A 16,060-nucleotide genomic window follows, 5' to 3' on the forward strand; every position below is an offset into this window, starting at 1 on the left:
CGCTGATCTGAAGAGACATGGAAAAGTCTGTCTGCCACCATGCACATTATCTAGGACAGTCCATAATCAATGTCCCTCCACATCAACAAATAAAAAGTCTTTGATTGTCCATTTGTTGCACAAGATACACTGGGTTCAGCAGAGAGTCAAAGAAAGGAACACATAAGCAGTATATGTACCCAGAGTAAAGATTTTATGTGCAGAGTGTTTCAATTCAGACCCTGTCTCTTCTTTTACAAGATGTGTAATGATGAATAAATTCAGAGTTTCTTTTTCATAAAATCAAATTGGGATTTAAAACTATGCCTAACTCTTAGATCCACATGTAAAACTAAGTGTCAGCGAAAAGCAGCTATTTAAGTGTCTTGCACAATATAATAAATATTTTGTCTCATGATTACTGAAAAGTAAAAGCATGTCAATGGCCTTTCTAACTGATATACATCCTTCAGAGGAACAAAAATTAATACTACTAAGGTCTCATTACTCAAGTTCACAGAATCTGCTGTCAAGACCACTCCAGTTCCAATCTTGTTCTATAGGACATTTTATACTGAGGTTAGGACTGTTATTAAGGCCTTTTATTGGAAATGATTTCGAAGGCTGAAAAAGTAGGGGTTTCCAAAAATCTATTCATCAGAGGGAACCATATGTAGGGACAGCTACCTTTAAAAGGGACAGGTTTTTGCTGTTCAGGGCTTTTCCTTGTGGTAAAACTCTTGAGTATACTCCACATATATAATCTTATGAACTTTTCTTTTTTAAACAGTTGCAAATTCAGGATGAAGAATAGACTTACCCAGGATAACAAAAGTACACATTTTCTTAAACATATGCATTATAAACTTGGGCAGCCTGTCACACAGAGCCAACATCAAGATAGAGAAGAGTCATAACTTGCCCTAGTGGAATGAAAAAGAAATTACTTGGTCTGGGAATGGTGTATACATACACATACACACACTCAGGTATATATACGATTATGTATAAAAATATACAGACATAGGATATGATTATCACAATTAATCTTCAAAAATGTGATATGAGGAAGGAATTCCTATGATGAAGTTGAAAGAATATAAAAACTTATGAGATATTCCCCAAGGTCCCATGGCTGAAGAGTAGAGGAGGCGGGATTAGAACCAGGTCTGAGTTTCTCCAGCTCATGTGCCTCCTCTGCAGTATACCCCACAAAGAAAAGTAGGAACCAGATTCCCTAAGATGTAGGGTAGGAGGGAGAACCTATAGGATGCTGATCTGCAGATGGATCTGGGAGCATCATGGGAAAATCTTGGGTGCCAGGAAACAGAGATTGATATGCTCAATCCATGTGGCTGTTAATGAAGGAGGAGCAGGTCGTGGTAATGGCTAAAAACAAGCTGGCTTCTTTCTGACCAGGGCACTCTTGCAGGTGACATGATGTAGAGGATAAACACTGGACAGTTAATAACCTGGAATTGAGCTCATTATCTAGTAATAATAGTTAAGAGCTGGACTTTGAATTTCATTCTCCAGTGATGTTGCTACTCAATGGCTCTTATTAAATTGAGCTTTACAGGATTCAGCTCATCATCAGAAATAAATATGCAAAGACTTATTTGATGGGCATATTGTGGGAATTAAATATTATAATGTTTGTAACAGCTCCCTCATTTCCTAGCACATAAACACTGGTCAAGATTAGTGTTGATTAGTTCTCTGTTATTTGAAATAATTAATTTTAAGAATGAATCTTAATCTGCCTTAAATATTAGTACTCTTGCTTAGCTTCGAAACACACTAACTTGATTAAAGAATCACAGATGATTACTTAGTTTCATATTTTTGAATAATAAATATTTTTTTAAATCTCCAAATGTCTCTATTTCAACTTACAGATAGTTATCTGAGTACACAGTTTTACTTTTTTCTCTAAATATTCTTTTTGACTTTGCTATTTAATAGTAAGTTGTCAATCAAACCGTCTTTTTTAAATTGTGGTAAAGACACTTAACATGAAATCTAGCCTTTTAACAAATTTTTAAGGAGTTGCTGTTCAAAAGATATCAAGTCTCAGTTAAGCGAGATAAAAAGTTCTAGAGATCTGCTGTACAACATTCTGCCTATCCAGTCATCCATCACTTAGGGACAGGGATACGTTCTAAAAATGCATCATCAGGTGGTTACATCATTTTGTGAACATCATGCAGTGTACTTATACAAAACTAGATGGTAGCCTACTAACACCTAAGACTTTATGGAACTAATCTTATGGGACCACCATCATGTATTTGGTTCATTATTGACTGAAGCGTTGTTATGCAGCACATGACTGTAGTAACAAACTGTGTTGTGCATATAATAAATATTTCTTCATTAGAAAAGGAAGTTTTATCTTCTTCAAAGGTACTTCTACTGTTTTTTATATTAATTACTAGAGCCACTTCTTTAATCTAAATGAATATACTAGACATAAGTTGATCTGACATATTTTTTTCTATTTCCACAGTAATTCTCTCTCAGTTGAAAACTTTTTCTCTGTTTGCCCATTCTTCAGGTTGCTGGTTCCCATTATGACTGCGGTGATAGAAGAAGGGTTAGGAGTTTGGTCATGGGCTCCCTCAGCAATGCTGTGGGTCCAGGTTTCTTTTTTCTGACCAGCCTCCCTCTTTCCAGTGAACTGAAACGCTACAGCAGTCGTCAGGAATGAATTAAAGCCTGTTCTCCTCCTGCAGTGAGAAAGTCAGGCAAACACTGCAGCACTGAGTGTTCCTGCAGTGCATGGTGGTGTCCTCCTGTCTTTTAGCATTTTTGTTTCCAACTCTTTACCAACCAACTTATGAGCTGAGAGGGGTAAAAATAATGTGCTCCTTGGCCAAAACGTGTCTGCTCTGGTCCCTGTTTCACAGGAAATTCTTCAGTTATCCATTCCAGGTTAGATATATGCTGTCTCTCTACACACACACACACACACACACACACACACACACAGTCCTCAGACTCTCATCCATGGGCATTGGAGACAATTGATTCTTATCCATAATCCTTCTAGCTTCTGCTTTCCTGTCATCCTGTTGCTACAGTGACTGAGGACATAACTCATTGAGGAAACCAGTTCAAGTTGTGAAACAACTTAAGGAGAAAAGTACCTGCATTAGCAAACACAAAGGACAACTTCAAGACACCCTTTTTATAACAGCATCTCCTGCCCCTAAATGAAGCCATTTCCTCGCAAAAGTATGAAGCCTATAAGTAGCTTCTTCTCAGCAACTGTCCTGAGAAAGTATTCTGGACTCAAAATAAAAAGTTTATAGGGAATCAATCATGGATTCTCTAATGAACAGGTCCTCTAAGTGGCAATTACTCTATATTGTATTCCTAGGAACTTAGGATTGTGTTACACCATGAATTTGGGAAATGGGTGTTTAAAATAAGAGTTTTCGGGGAGTTCATGGGAATCTCAGGGGATAAGCAGGCTTCACCCTGCATGTTCATCCGTGGACAATGAGCAGGCAATGGTATCTACAACAGTCACTAGTTGGTGAGCAGACATTTCTAAACCCTGAGGACCTGTGATCCTTTTTGGATTAGAGAATATGATTTGGACTCGATGATAGGAGATCCCAAAATTCATCTAATTTTCTCAAGGATGATGATGGAGGATCGATGGATTAGGATTCCTAATTTCTCTATATTGTTCATTCTTAGGTCTGCTTTTGATTTCATACCCTTTGCAACTCCACCATGTCTCCCAGTGCCAGGAACCTTGCCAGACCAGGTGACTTATCTAATCACCCAGGGGTAGAAAGTGAAGCATTCTTTATCTCCTCAGGGTAGTTTAGTTGGGGACATTGTTGAAGAGGGATATTAAAATTTAATTATCCAATTATTCACTGCCAGATTACAGAATATAATTGATTTTAAATTTTCTCCTTGTGTCCTATGACCCTGCTTAAATTACTTACTAATTCTAAAAGTTTCCTCTAAATCTATTTTGATACTCTACATAAACTGTTATGTCGTCTGCAAGTAGAGACCGTTTTATTTATTCTTTTCTGCTATTTATACCTTTATTTGTTTTTCTAGACCAAATTTATCGGCTAGGACATAAGTTGAATGATGAACATGAATGGTAAGTGGTGAATGTTTAACCTTGCCTCTCCTTCCTCGTGGGCCATATCTCCTGCCAAGGAACAGAGCTCAGCTGAGAGATCAGGGGTGATAGGAACATGTAGGAAGAATTTCCCTAAGGGATATCTTTGCAATGTTTAATGAAACAAAATGAGATACTTGATTGGTGTTAATAATATGAAAAGACATCAGAAGAAGTGACATGATAACAAGATCCTGAGACCAATGAGAAAAGGTTAAAGTAAGAGTGTCTCTTGATTTGACCCTCTCTCTTCCTCTGAAAAGCACAGTTCACTCCAGACTGACTCACTCAGATGATGGATCCCTGCCAAAGCTCTCTCATTTTTATCCTGACTTCCCCTTATCTGACTACATCTTACTGGATTAAGGTTGACTTTGGGTATTCTAATCTCTACAACATCCTCCTAGTACACTTCAAAATTCCAAGGCATTTTTAGGCACAGAGCTTTGGAAATAGCACAGTTCATCTGTGTCAGTATCATTATCATTATCACAGTTCACCTGTGCCACTTAAGACAGAGTTTTAGAATTTTACACTACTAAATACAGTAATACATAGTCTGGGTTTTCCAGAGAAACAGAACCAATATTATATATATATACATATACATATATATGTATATATTGGCTCACATTATTATGGAGGCTGAGAACTTCCTGAATCTGCTGTCATCAAGCTGGAGAACCAGGAAAACTGGTGGTATAATCAGTTTCTCTTTGAAGGCTTGATAAGCAGAGCAACCAGTTGTGCAAGTCCTAATCCAAGGGAGAGGAGGACCTAAGCCCCAGCTCAGACAGGCAGGCAGAAAAGGAAAAGGGGCAGATTCTTTTTTGCTCCTCCATTTTTTTCTATTCTGGCCTGCAACAAATTTGATGATGCCCACGCAAAATGTGGAGGAAAATGTAGTTTACTGAGTCAACAGGTTTGAATGTCTATCTCCTCTGGAAATATCCGAATGGACACACCCAGAAATAAACCAGTTTAATCTGGGGACCTCATGGCTAGTCCATTTGACTTGGAAAATTAGCCATCATGATTATGCTCTGCCTTTATTTTTCATATGCTATAATAAAGAGGTTATATGTTAAATAGTATTGGATACCAATGCCAAAAAATGACACTTCATAGCGTTTCATCTTCCCAGTCTAGGAAAAGTGTCATTCCAGCCATATTGAATCCACATTCTGAAAGTCAGCATCACTGTGCTTTGACTGTGATAAGCCCTCTCAGTTACCACCTGAGGCAATTTCAGATTTAGATAGCCATTCCCTCTCACATGACCTCATGGGATATAAACTGGCCAGATTCACTTAGCTTAGCTACTGGATGCAGGACAGGTAGAGAGCATGTCTATATGGCTCCCTCAGGTGAGCTTTCATTTTGGTACTCACCATGGTAAAGGAGGTTCTTCATTCCCACCTCATGACAGCTCACTTGTAAAGAAATAAGACAAGGTGGTTTTGTGAAATTCCATTGCCTAGGGAAGCCTAGTGCTCCAAAGGACGAATTATCTTGAAGAGCCAGAAAGAGCTTCCAGGACTAGAACTGAGACAGGAATAAGAATATAGCCACTCACCCATTTGGCCCAGGTGCAAACCTTGTCACTGCCCAGGGGCTTCATATGGAGGCCTCTAATTGTTCCATAGTTTCTATTGTCCTTTTCTGCCCTCCTTCAAGAATTTAACTTTCATTTTCACTTGCCTCCCCTGGATCACTTTGTGAAGATCAGGCCCTTGGTTTTTTGGGTGAATCCTGACCACATCTGCTACCGGCCTGCCTTCAAATCTCCAAGGAGACAGGGCTGCTCCGTTGGTGTATGAAGGTGAGTTGACTAGTTTGTAGAGGATGGAGATTGTGAGACTTCAGAGGAAAGAACTGAATTTGCTTGAGTGAGTTTAACTTGTGTTCAGGAAGCTGTTCTGAAGGCGGAAAAAGGCCCAGCTCACAGGTTTCCTGCTGAGAGTGCTGACTGAAGTGCAATCTGGGGGAGGGGTATTCTTAAAAGAAGGGAGGTTTGGAGAAGAGAAATTCTTTGTTTCTTTCATGGAGAGACTGTTATTTCTCCAAGCTCAGTTTATCTCTGTCTCCTCCTCGTTCTAGACTTTGGAAGTGTCCCTTGCTAAGCACAGCCAGACTCCTGGCTTTACCAGAGGTAGAAAGTCCCTTCCCCCAACAACAGGAGCACAGGCAAAGGGATCTTTGCATACTAGTGGTTTAATGCCTATCAGTGGAACAATCTAGTATTTCTGCATGACTCTGTAGATAAATTCTCATCACTTAGGTCTGTCTGTGCATAGGAACCATGACGAGTTACACCTGGCACCTCTTCACTTGTCTAGACACAGGAAATTGGTGAAGTTCCTTAAAATATTACTAAACTTTCTCATCCTTCTCTATCGGCCATATGTGCCACTAAGACACCAAATTCAGATGAGAGATCAGGAGCAAGAGGAGCGTGTAGGAAGAATGTCCAGTAGAGGTAACTTTTCTAACTTTAATAACAAAATGAGTAGCGTGATTGACGTTAATGATATAAACAGGGTTCAGAAGAAGAAGTATGCTAACAAGATCTTGAGACCCATGAGGGAAGGAAGTTAGAGTAAGGAATCCTCTGTATGTACTCTCCCTTGCTATAGAGTGTACAGCTGTACCCACCTTACTCAGGCATATGCAGGACACCAGTCAAATCTCTTTTCTCACTCTGACTTCCTCTCATGTGACCCAATCTTACGTTATCAAAGTTGACTTTGGAGATTATCTACTCTGCTACATATTCTTGCCCTCCGCTCAGCCATAAGTTAGTGTCAGGCACCTGACTTCTGAGCTCTTACAGTATGCCTCTGTCATGCCAGTTATCTCAGGAATTTAGAATTGAGTTTTTACTTTTCTCCTTCAGTGTTTTCTACGATTATAAGGAGTTTCTATTAAATAGTATTAGATGACTACCTGGCAAATAAAACATAGCATAATTTTGCTTCCCATTTTATTTAGGAAAAGTGACTCCTTCCATTTAACATCAGTAATTTGTGGATTCATCATGCTTAAAGAAACCATTTTTCTTTTCAGTGACAAACTAAGAAAGTTCTGTCCATATCCTTATTGTTTAGACTTTTACATGGTTAATGTCTTTAATGTCTCTTTTTACTTGTTCTTAGCTGGCATCTGTGGAACATTTTAAGCTCATATGTCAGAAAACCAGTGTGTGAGGTGCAATCACCTGACACCTATGTCAGCCAACTGACCTGGGAGTTCTATGAGGCAGACACCACTCATGTTCCCATATCTATCTCCCTGATTGCTGTGGAGCCCTTGGGACACTGCTTAGGTAGAGGTGGGGTCATTCTCCCTGTGAGAGGACTCTGTCTCTTCTGCCCCTGCCCTTCTGTGTCCAGTCTGGCAGCAGCTATTTTGACATAAGCTCCTTAGACCCCAAGTATCAAAATAATTTTCTAATCCTATGGCAGAAAGTATACCCTGCTCTTACCTGGATCAGAAAGTCTTGATGCATTGGTTAGATCTTGAACAGGATGAGAAATAATTTTAGTCCCCACCCCCCGGTTTGTGTCACAGCTTGACTCATAAAGAGAAGTAGGTATTATCATGTAATGTCTACCTCTGGTATAAAATCTACCTCTGATCTTGCTATTCATCAGAACCTGTTCTGGGCCATGGTCTCTGCAGCCAGGGGCTAACTGCATATGACCTTGGGACTATTTTCAGTATCTGTACGATTAGCTGGATTATAGTTCTACTTCACCTTCAGCCTCATTTTTACCAGGTTCCCTCATATATGAGGAACATGGCACAAAACATCTTTAGAAGGTCTAAATTCATCTCCATGCAGCCTTTATAGTTTTTCACTCCCTCTCAGAGCAAAGGTAAAATTTATTTGTTATCTCATGCTGGAGATCTTTCTTTTACCCTCAAACTTTGGAAAATACCAAGACATTAACATGTATTGAAATCCTCCCTTTTGTTTTTATTGCCTCATAGCCCCACTTGCCTGGAGCTCCAGAAAGAACTCTTCATACTAGACTGTGACCACAAAGCCATATTGAGTCCAGGGCAGAGAATAAGCATCACGCTGCTACCATTCTTTGATCCCCCGTCTGACTGACCACGAGCAGCAGTTTGCAATCTGGATGGTCATTTCCAAATATAAGACGTAATAAGACATAAACTGCCAGGTTCATGTAGCTTAGCAGGGGAATACTGGAAAGGAGACACAGCATGCCAGCATGGCTGACTCTGGTGAGTTCTCAGTGATAGATCTACAGTGGTACAGGAAACACTTATCCCTGTCATTTCAGCTTTATAAGAAGCCAAACTAGGTGAATGCATGTAAAACTACCATACATTAGATAAACCTATTGCTACAAAGAACTGATTACCTTGTGAAAATCCATGAACACTCCTTCCATTGGCCTCAGTTAAACACATCCTCTCAGCAATACTCAAGGATTGTTGATCTGGGTCTTATGTCTATATTTTCACGCCCATATTCTGACCATCTATTTATTCACATCAAATCAAAGGGTCCTGGGGGTGTTAGGAGGAAGGTGGGTAAAACTTTGTTGGGTAGGAGGGCTTATCACTCCTTAGAGAGTTGCCACAAAATATATGACATGAGTACTTAAATTTGAATTTCAGATAAACAACACACCATTTCTTAGTAGAAGGCTATCTTAAGTATTGCAGGGTGCATGCTTATACTGAAAAAAAAAATGTTATGTATCCAAAATTAAAATTTATCAATTTTTATTTTGTAAATCTAGCAATTCTATACTTGATACCTTTTCCTTCTTCTCCCAAGCATGTGATTAACATCATAAGAAGGTATGTGTGTGAGACCGGGTACTGTCAGTTTTGTGTGAAGACACAATTGTAGCCAGGAGTGTTATGAGATCAATCAGAATTTTTTAAAAAATCACAGAGCTGGGAAATTTGAGTATTACATTGTTTCAAATTGCTGAGCACAGACAAGAGTTGTCAATGGTAGGGAATTCGGGTGGTGGGAGCTCAGAGTCACAGAATTAGGGTCAATAGAAGCATAAGAAATGAAATGCTGCTGTATCAGAACTCCGTAACTTCACTCGTCTTAGCCAAACCTCAGTCTCTGCCTCAGCTCTTGTTTCCATATTTCTTAGGTACATGTCTTATCACAGGGAACAACCTGTCCTCTTTCTATCCCAGGGCCCCAAATTATTCACAAGGATAGCTCCTTTATATTCACTTTTCTTCCTGAGAATAGAAAAAATCAGATTTTTGGAGGGTTTTTTTTGGATTTCCAAAAATTAGACTCAAGTGTCTGGGATTAGCGGATTTTGACTTGGTGCTGATATTAATCTCTTCTTGCTCACGTACTTTAGCATCTTGTAGGAAAAATAGTTTTCTTATGTAAAAGTTGACTACCTATCTGGCAGTATCAAAGACTTCCCAAAAATGTGAAATTCAGACCACTATTAATTGAGTCATCATAACTTCCACTTTTCCAAATGAATGTAACGTGTCCTTTGAGAATGTGCCCTCAGATGGGAATCTCTGGGCATTCATACTGGGATAACAGTCTTTGGAGACCCTTCAGAGTTTCAACAGTGGAGTCCCACACATGATAACATTAACTCCCCAATAGCCAGGTTCTGAAGCTGCTCTACTGACCATCTTCCTGGGACCTCACATGTCTGGCCTCACCCTAGTCAAGCCACTGAGAGGGCAGTGATTTCTCCATGTATCAAATACTTTAGTTAGAGGCATCAGATACCTTTTAAAGGTACCATTATTTGATCTAATTTTATACTATTTTTAAAAGGTAGAGAGTATGGGGTTAACTTTTCCATTTTAGAAGGAATAGCCTGGAGTTTCTTTGAGGTGAAGATGTTCCCAAGATCACACAGAGGGTGAATGGAAAGGTAGACAAGAGTAGATTTCTACTCGGTACAGTGCCAGGGCTCTCCCTTCTTCCCCCTTAAAGATCCTCCATGAAGAGGATTTAAGTGCATCAATGAAGTGATAGGTGAGGGAGGCAGTGGTCTTGGAGACATAGAAGTTTGGAAGTGTGCAATGATCGATGTTTTTGTCCTCTCCAGGAGTGAGACCTGAACCTTGAAAGAGCCAAAAATGGTTTCCAAGACACTGAAGCATGCATTCCGAGTTCCAGATCTGACTGGGATGTTGCAAGTTCTTAAAGGTGATAAGAGCCAGGGGAATGGTGTGGGTGTGGGATTCTTGTAGTGTAAGAGTGAAATATGGAGGAGTGGATGTTGTTTCTAGAAGCGGGTGAAAAAGAAGTCGGACTGAGAAGAAAGAGAGCCACCCTGTGCTGAAGATGTGATCAGATGTAGTAGAGAATGTCCAGGTTTCTGCTTCGTCTTCTCATTTTCAAGTTCATAGCCTCACAGGGCTCCACTTCCCTGGACCCCCTCTAGAAAGAGGATAGGTATCAGTGTTTACTCCTTTGGTTCTGACAGCATCATTGCAAGTTTTGTCTTTTCAGAGCTGACAGAGGGCCAATGCTACTGAGATAAGAATAAATTTAGGTCTTCAAATCTCCATGTTCCGATCCCTTTTCAGAAGTTGTGGTTACTAATAGGCCTCATGATCTTAGCTTCATGCATTCTTCTCCAAACATACATAATACAACAATCCTTAAGTGTCCTACTCATCTCTGACCCCTGAACACTAGTTCCTCCTACTCAGCTCCCAGCGGTCATCCTCCCAATGTCAAAAGACATACCCATTTTCCATCCCTCACCTGACCCTGTAATTTTTCCTGCAGCCAATGTGATGCTAAATCCAGTCAATGCTCTTTGAAGTATTGTCCTATCTGTGGATCAGACAAGTCAGAGTTGTGCACACTTTTACATTGAGGAATATATATCCATGTGATATTTCTGCATTTGACATCTTGGACTGCTAGTGTTTCTCCTCGGGGAAATATTGCTGGAAAGCAGATGTGTCTAGGAAGATTGCCTGCGTCGTGAGGGTATACCATAAAGCAAGAAACCTCAGTAGATATTAGATCTCTCGGTTTGGTTTTGACCCAAATGTAAATTAGACAAATGTTTAATCCAGATACAGACTCTATATGGCTACTGGGTTATAGGGTTACAGATTTAATTTGGGTACAATGCCTTTGTGGACTCTTCCACCTCAGACCTCAAGGTCTTGACTAGTTCCATAGCTGTTCTTCCCCATCAGGTTAGGGTTTTCCCAGACTATGAAGCAGAAATTGTCTCATGATTTTTTTTTTGTTTTGAGGAAGATTTGCCCTGAGCTAACATCTGCCAGCAATCTTCCTCTTTAATGAGGAAGATTGGCCCTGAGCCAACATCTGTTTTCATCTGCTTCCACCTTACATGTAAGATGCATGCCACAGCATGGCCTAACAAGGAATGCACAGATCTGCACCCCAGATCCGAGTCAGTGAACCTCGCACCACAGAAGTGGAGAATGCCAACACAAGCACTATGCCACCAGGCCGGTTCCCTAGACATTGTTTAATTTTTCCATGTCACAAACCATGGGTCACTCATCTAGTCCTCTAAATGTCACTTTTATCAGATTGCTTATCTATTATTTCAATACTTGGAACTTTCCAGCTCCTGTCACTTGGTTCAAACACAGCTTCTGAAACTTCATCTTCTCTCATTTGCTTCTTGTAGTGCCCCTTGCCCCGGGTTTCATCTCTACACCTGAACTCAGCTCCACAATTTCCACCATATCTTCTTTCGTGTCTCCGTTCTTTACTAGAGAACTTTTACACATCCTTGGGATGTAAGAGTGTCTGTTTTGAGTTAGGAGAGATGCTTATTTACCATTTATCCTTTTGTATAGTCTCAAAGAAAGATGTCTACTCCCTTAAGATGGTACAGTATTGATATAATATGTTGGCTCTGCCATTTCTCCATATTTCCCTTTATCACTGATCTGAAGAGACATGGCAAAGCCTGTCTGCCTCCATCCTTGTTATCTGCAACAGTCCATAAACACCCTCCACCCATCATCACCAACTAAGGAGTCTTTGACTGTATGTCCATAAGGTGCCCAGGATACATGGGATTCATCAGGGAGTCAAGGAAAGGAAAATGTAAACAATATAAGTATGCAGAGTGAAGATTATCCTGTCTCTTGTTTTACAAGATGTATAATGATGAATAAATTCAGGGTTCCTTTTTCCTAAAATACAAATTGGGATTCATAACTATATTTAACTCTTAGATCCTTGTGTAAAACTCAGTGCCTCTCAATGTAAGGAAGCTATTTAAGTGTCCTGCACGGTATAATAAATACTTTCTCTGATGATTACTGAAAAGTACACGCTGTGTCAATATCCCCTGCCACAGACTTGTGTCCTTCAGAGGAACCATAGTTGATACTACTGAAGTCTCATTTCTCAAGTTTCTGTACTCCACGGTCAAGACCACTCCAGTTCCAGTCTTCTGCTATAGAACTTTTTACACCAAGGCTGGGATGGTTTTTAAGGCATTTCATTGGAAACAGGTCTGAAAACTGCTAGATCAGGGGCTTCCCAAAATCTGTCCAGCAGAAGGAGCCATATCTAGGGACAGCTACTTTTATAAGGGACAGGCTTCTGATGTTTAGTCTGTTTCCCTGTGGTACAACACATGAGTATACACCATGTAGAAAATCTTATGCACTTTTCTTCTCTTTTTTAACCAGCTTCAAATGAGCATGAGGGATAGACTTACCCAGGATAGCAAAGCTACACATTTTCTTAGAGGATATGCGTTATAAACTAGGGAAGCCTGCTGCCCAGCACCCACATCAAGATATAGAAGTGTAATAACCTGACCCAGTGGAATAAAATAGAAAATACTTGGTCTGGGAATGGTATACACACTCATGCACACACACATACATAAGTATATATATATGATTGTCTATATAAATATATATATATATATATATATACACATAGGATATCATTATCACAGTTAACCTCATAATTGTCAAGTGAAGAAGGGATTCCTATCAGGTAGTTGAAAGAATAGATAAACTTATGAGATATTTCCCATGGTCCCACAGTTAAAGAGTGGACAAGGCAGGATTAGAACTAGATCTGGGTTCCTCAAGTACACGTGCCCTTGCTGTAGTATACTCCCCCAAAGAAATATAGAAACCAGATTCCCTATGATGTAGGGTAGGAGGAAGAATGCAGGGGATCCAGATCTGCAGAAGTTGCTGGGGGCATCATAGGAAAATCTCAGATGACAGGAAATAGAATGTTTGTAGTAGCCTCCTCATTCCTAGCACATAAGCACTGATCCAGATTAGTGTTGATTAAACTTTTTCTGTGAATTGCAATAATTAATGTTAAGAAGAAATTAAACCTCTTTATACATTACTACCTTTGCTGAGCTTTGAAACAGACTAGCCTGATTAAAGAATCACAGATTATTTCTTAATTTCATATTTTTGCATAATAAATATTTGTTTTAATCTTCAAATATCTCTATTTGAACTTACAGATAATTATCTGAGTACATAATTCTAATTTTTTTCTGTAAAGATTCTTTTTCACTTTGCTATATAATAGTCTGCTATCAGTCAAACTGTATTTTTTTAATTGTGGTAAGGACATTTAACACGAGATTAACATAAGTTTTTATCAGTTTGCTGTTCAATAGATTTAAAGTTTCAGTTAGCAAGATAAATAAGTCTTAGGGATCTACTCTACAACATTCTGCCTATACGGTTGTCCATAGCTTCAGGCCAGGCATAATTTCTAAAAATACATCATTAGATGCTTTTGTCATTGTGTGAATATACAGTGCACTTACACAAACCTAGATAGTAACCTACTACACACCTAGGCTCTATGGTAGTAATCTTATGGGACCACCATCATATGTTTGGTTAATCATTGACTGAAACGTTGTTATATGGTACATGACTTTAGTTAACAATACTGTTTTGTGCACATAATAAACTTTTCTTCACTAGAAAAGGTTTTATCATTTTCAAAGTTACTTAGCCTGTTTTTATCTTAATTACTGGAACAGCCTCTTTAATCTAAATGACTATACTAGGTACAAGTTGATTTGATATTCTTTTCTACTTCCACAGTAATTTTCTATCAATGGAGAACCTTTTCTGTATTTACCAAGATCAATCTTCATTCTCAGGTTGCTGATTCCCATTATTACTACAGTGATAGAGGAAGGGTCAGAACTTTGGTCATGGGCTCTGTCAGCAATGGTCAAGGTCAATGTTTCCCTTTCCTGGTCAGCCACACTCTTTCAAGTGAGCTGAAAGGCTACAGCAGTCCTCAGGAATGAAGGAAAGCCTGTTATCCTGCAGTGGGACAGCAGGGCAGATGCTGCAGCACCGAGTGTTCCTGAAGTACAGGCTGGTGTCCCCGTGTCTTTTGGCATTTTTATTTCCAACTCTTTACCAACTTACTTAAAGGTAAGAGAAATAGAAATAATGGGCTACTTCGCCAATAATTGTCTGCTCTGTAGCAAAGGAGGTAGTGTATTCCCCTCTCATGACAGCTCATTTGTAAGAGCAGGTGTGTGTGTGTGAAATTCGATTGCCTAAGTAAGCCTAGTGCTCCAAAGATAGAATTACCTTGAAGAGCTTCGCGGACTAGAACTGAGAGAGGAATGAGAAAGCACTCATGGACTCATTTGGCTCAGGCACAAACCTCGTCATTTCCCAAGGGCCCTGTATGGAGGCCTCTCATTGGTCCATAGCTTCTCTTCTCCTTTTAAGTGCACTCTGCTAAGAATTTAACTTTCATTTTCGCTTGGCTCCTTGGGCTCTCTTCCTGAAGATCAGGACCCTGGTTTGCCGAGTGAATCCTGACCGTGTCTGCCGGTGGCCTGCCTTCACTCACCTCCGAGGAATCAGAACTTCTCCATTGGTGTCTGAAGGTTTGTTGAGTAGTTTGTAGAAGGCAGAGTTGGGGTGAGTTCAGAGTAAAAATCTAAATTTGCTTGGGTGAGTTTAATTTACGTACAGGGAGCTGTTCTGAAGCAGGATGAAGATCCAGGTCACAGGCTTCCTGCTGAAAGTGCTGACTGAAGTACAGTCTGGGATAAATGTGCCCTTAAAAGAAGGGAAATTTGGGGCCCGCCCAGTTACATAGTGGGTAAGTTCACCCACTCCACTTTATCAGCCTGGCGTTTGCAGTTTGGGATCCTGGGTGTGGACCTAGCACAGCTCCTCAAGCCACGCTGTGGTGGCATCCCACATAAAGTAGAGGAAGATTGGCACAGATGTTAGCTCAGTGACACTCTTCCTCAAGCAAAAAGAGGAGGGTTGGCAACAGATGTTGGCTCAGGGCCTATCTTCCTCACCAAAAACAAAAAAAAGGAAGAAGGGGAATTTGTAAAAGTGAAAAACTTTCTTTGTTTCATGGAGAGACTGTTATTTCTCCAAGCTGAATTTATCTCTGTCTCCTCCCTGTTCTATAGTTTTGAATTGTACCTTGCTAAGGAGAGGCAGACTCCTGGCTTTACCAGAAGCAGAAAGTCCCTTCCCCCAACAACAGGAGCAGGCAGAGGGATCTTTGCATCCTAGCAGTTTAATGTCTATCAGTGGAGCAATCTAGTATTTCTGCATGACTCTATAGATAAATTCTCAGCTAGGCCTGTCTGTGCGTAGGAACCATGACAGAGTGACACCTGGCATGGATTCACTTGTCCAGACACAGGAAATTGGTGCAGTTCCTTTAAAAATCACTAACCTTGCTCACCTTCTCCATGAGCCACATGTGTCACAAAGAAACAAAACTCAGATGAGAGATCAGGAGCAAGAGGAAAATGTAGGTAAAATGTCCAGAAGTAGTATCTTTTCCAACTTTAATAAACAAAAGGAGTTACTTGATTGATGTTAATGATATAAGAAGATGTCAGAAGAAGTAGTATGACAACAAGATCCTGAGACCCATGAGGGAAGGAAGTT

General features: G+C 40.0%; 1 protein-coding gene, 1 long non-coding RNA gene and 1 pseudogene across 8 annotated transcripts in view; 2 read left to right on the plus strand and 1 right to left on the minus strand.

The window, feature by feature from the left end:
* On the minus strand, positions 1-5,840 carry LOC139083974 (uncharacterized). The gene is made up of 3 exons (XR_011541189.1): positions 5,709-5,840; positions 800-902; positions 1-129 (listed from the first exon to the last, which is right to left on the minus strand). It is a non-coding gene; the product is annotated as an uncharacterized lncRNA (long non-coding RNA).
* LOC103553684 (E3 ubiquitin-protein ligase TRIM22-like) overlaps positions 5,828-16,060 on the plus strand; it is a 24,182-nt gene continuing 13,949 nt past the window's right edge. Inside the window, exons 1-3 of one of the 7 annotated variants that reach the window (XM_070624254.1) lie at positions 5,829-5,954; positions 10,219-10,319; positions 14,928-15,027. The gene's annotated coding sequence lies outside the window, so the exon portion shown is untranslated. Of the gene's footprint in view, positions 5,955-8,244; positions 8,384-10,218; positions 10,320-14,454; positions 14,561-14,879; positions 15,028-16,060 lie in introns of those variants that run through there. The other 6 variants (XM_070624255.1, XM_070624256.1, XM_070624257.1 and 3 more) reach the window with 6 other exon arrangements.
* LOC139083970 (E3 ubiquitin-protein ligase TRIM22-like) lies at positions 10,716-11,509 on the plus strand (annotated as a pseudogene).

This window comes from Equus przewalskii, chromosome 6, assembly GCF_037783145.1.
Source record: "Equus przewalskii isolate Varuska chromosome 6, EquPr2, whole genome shotgun sequence".
In the NCBI taxonomy this organism is placed as follows: Eukaryota; Metazoa; Chordata; class Mammalia; order Perissodactyla; family Equidae; genus Equus; species Equus przewalskii.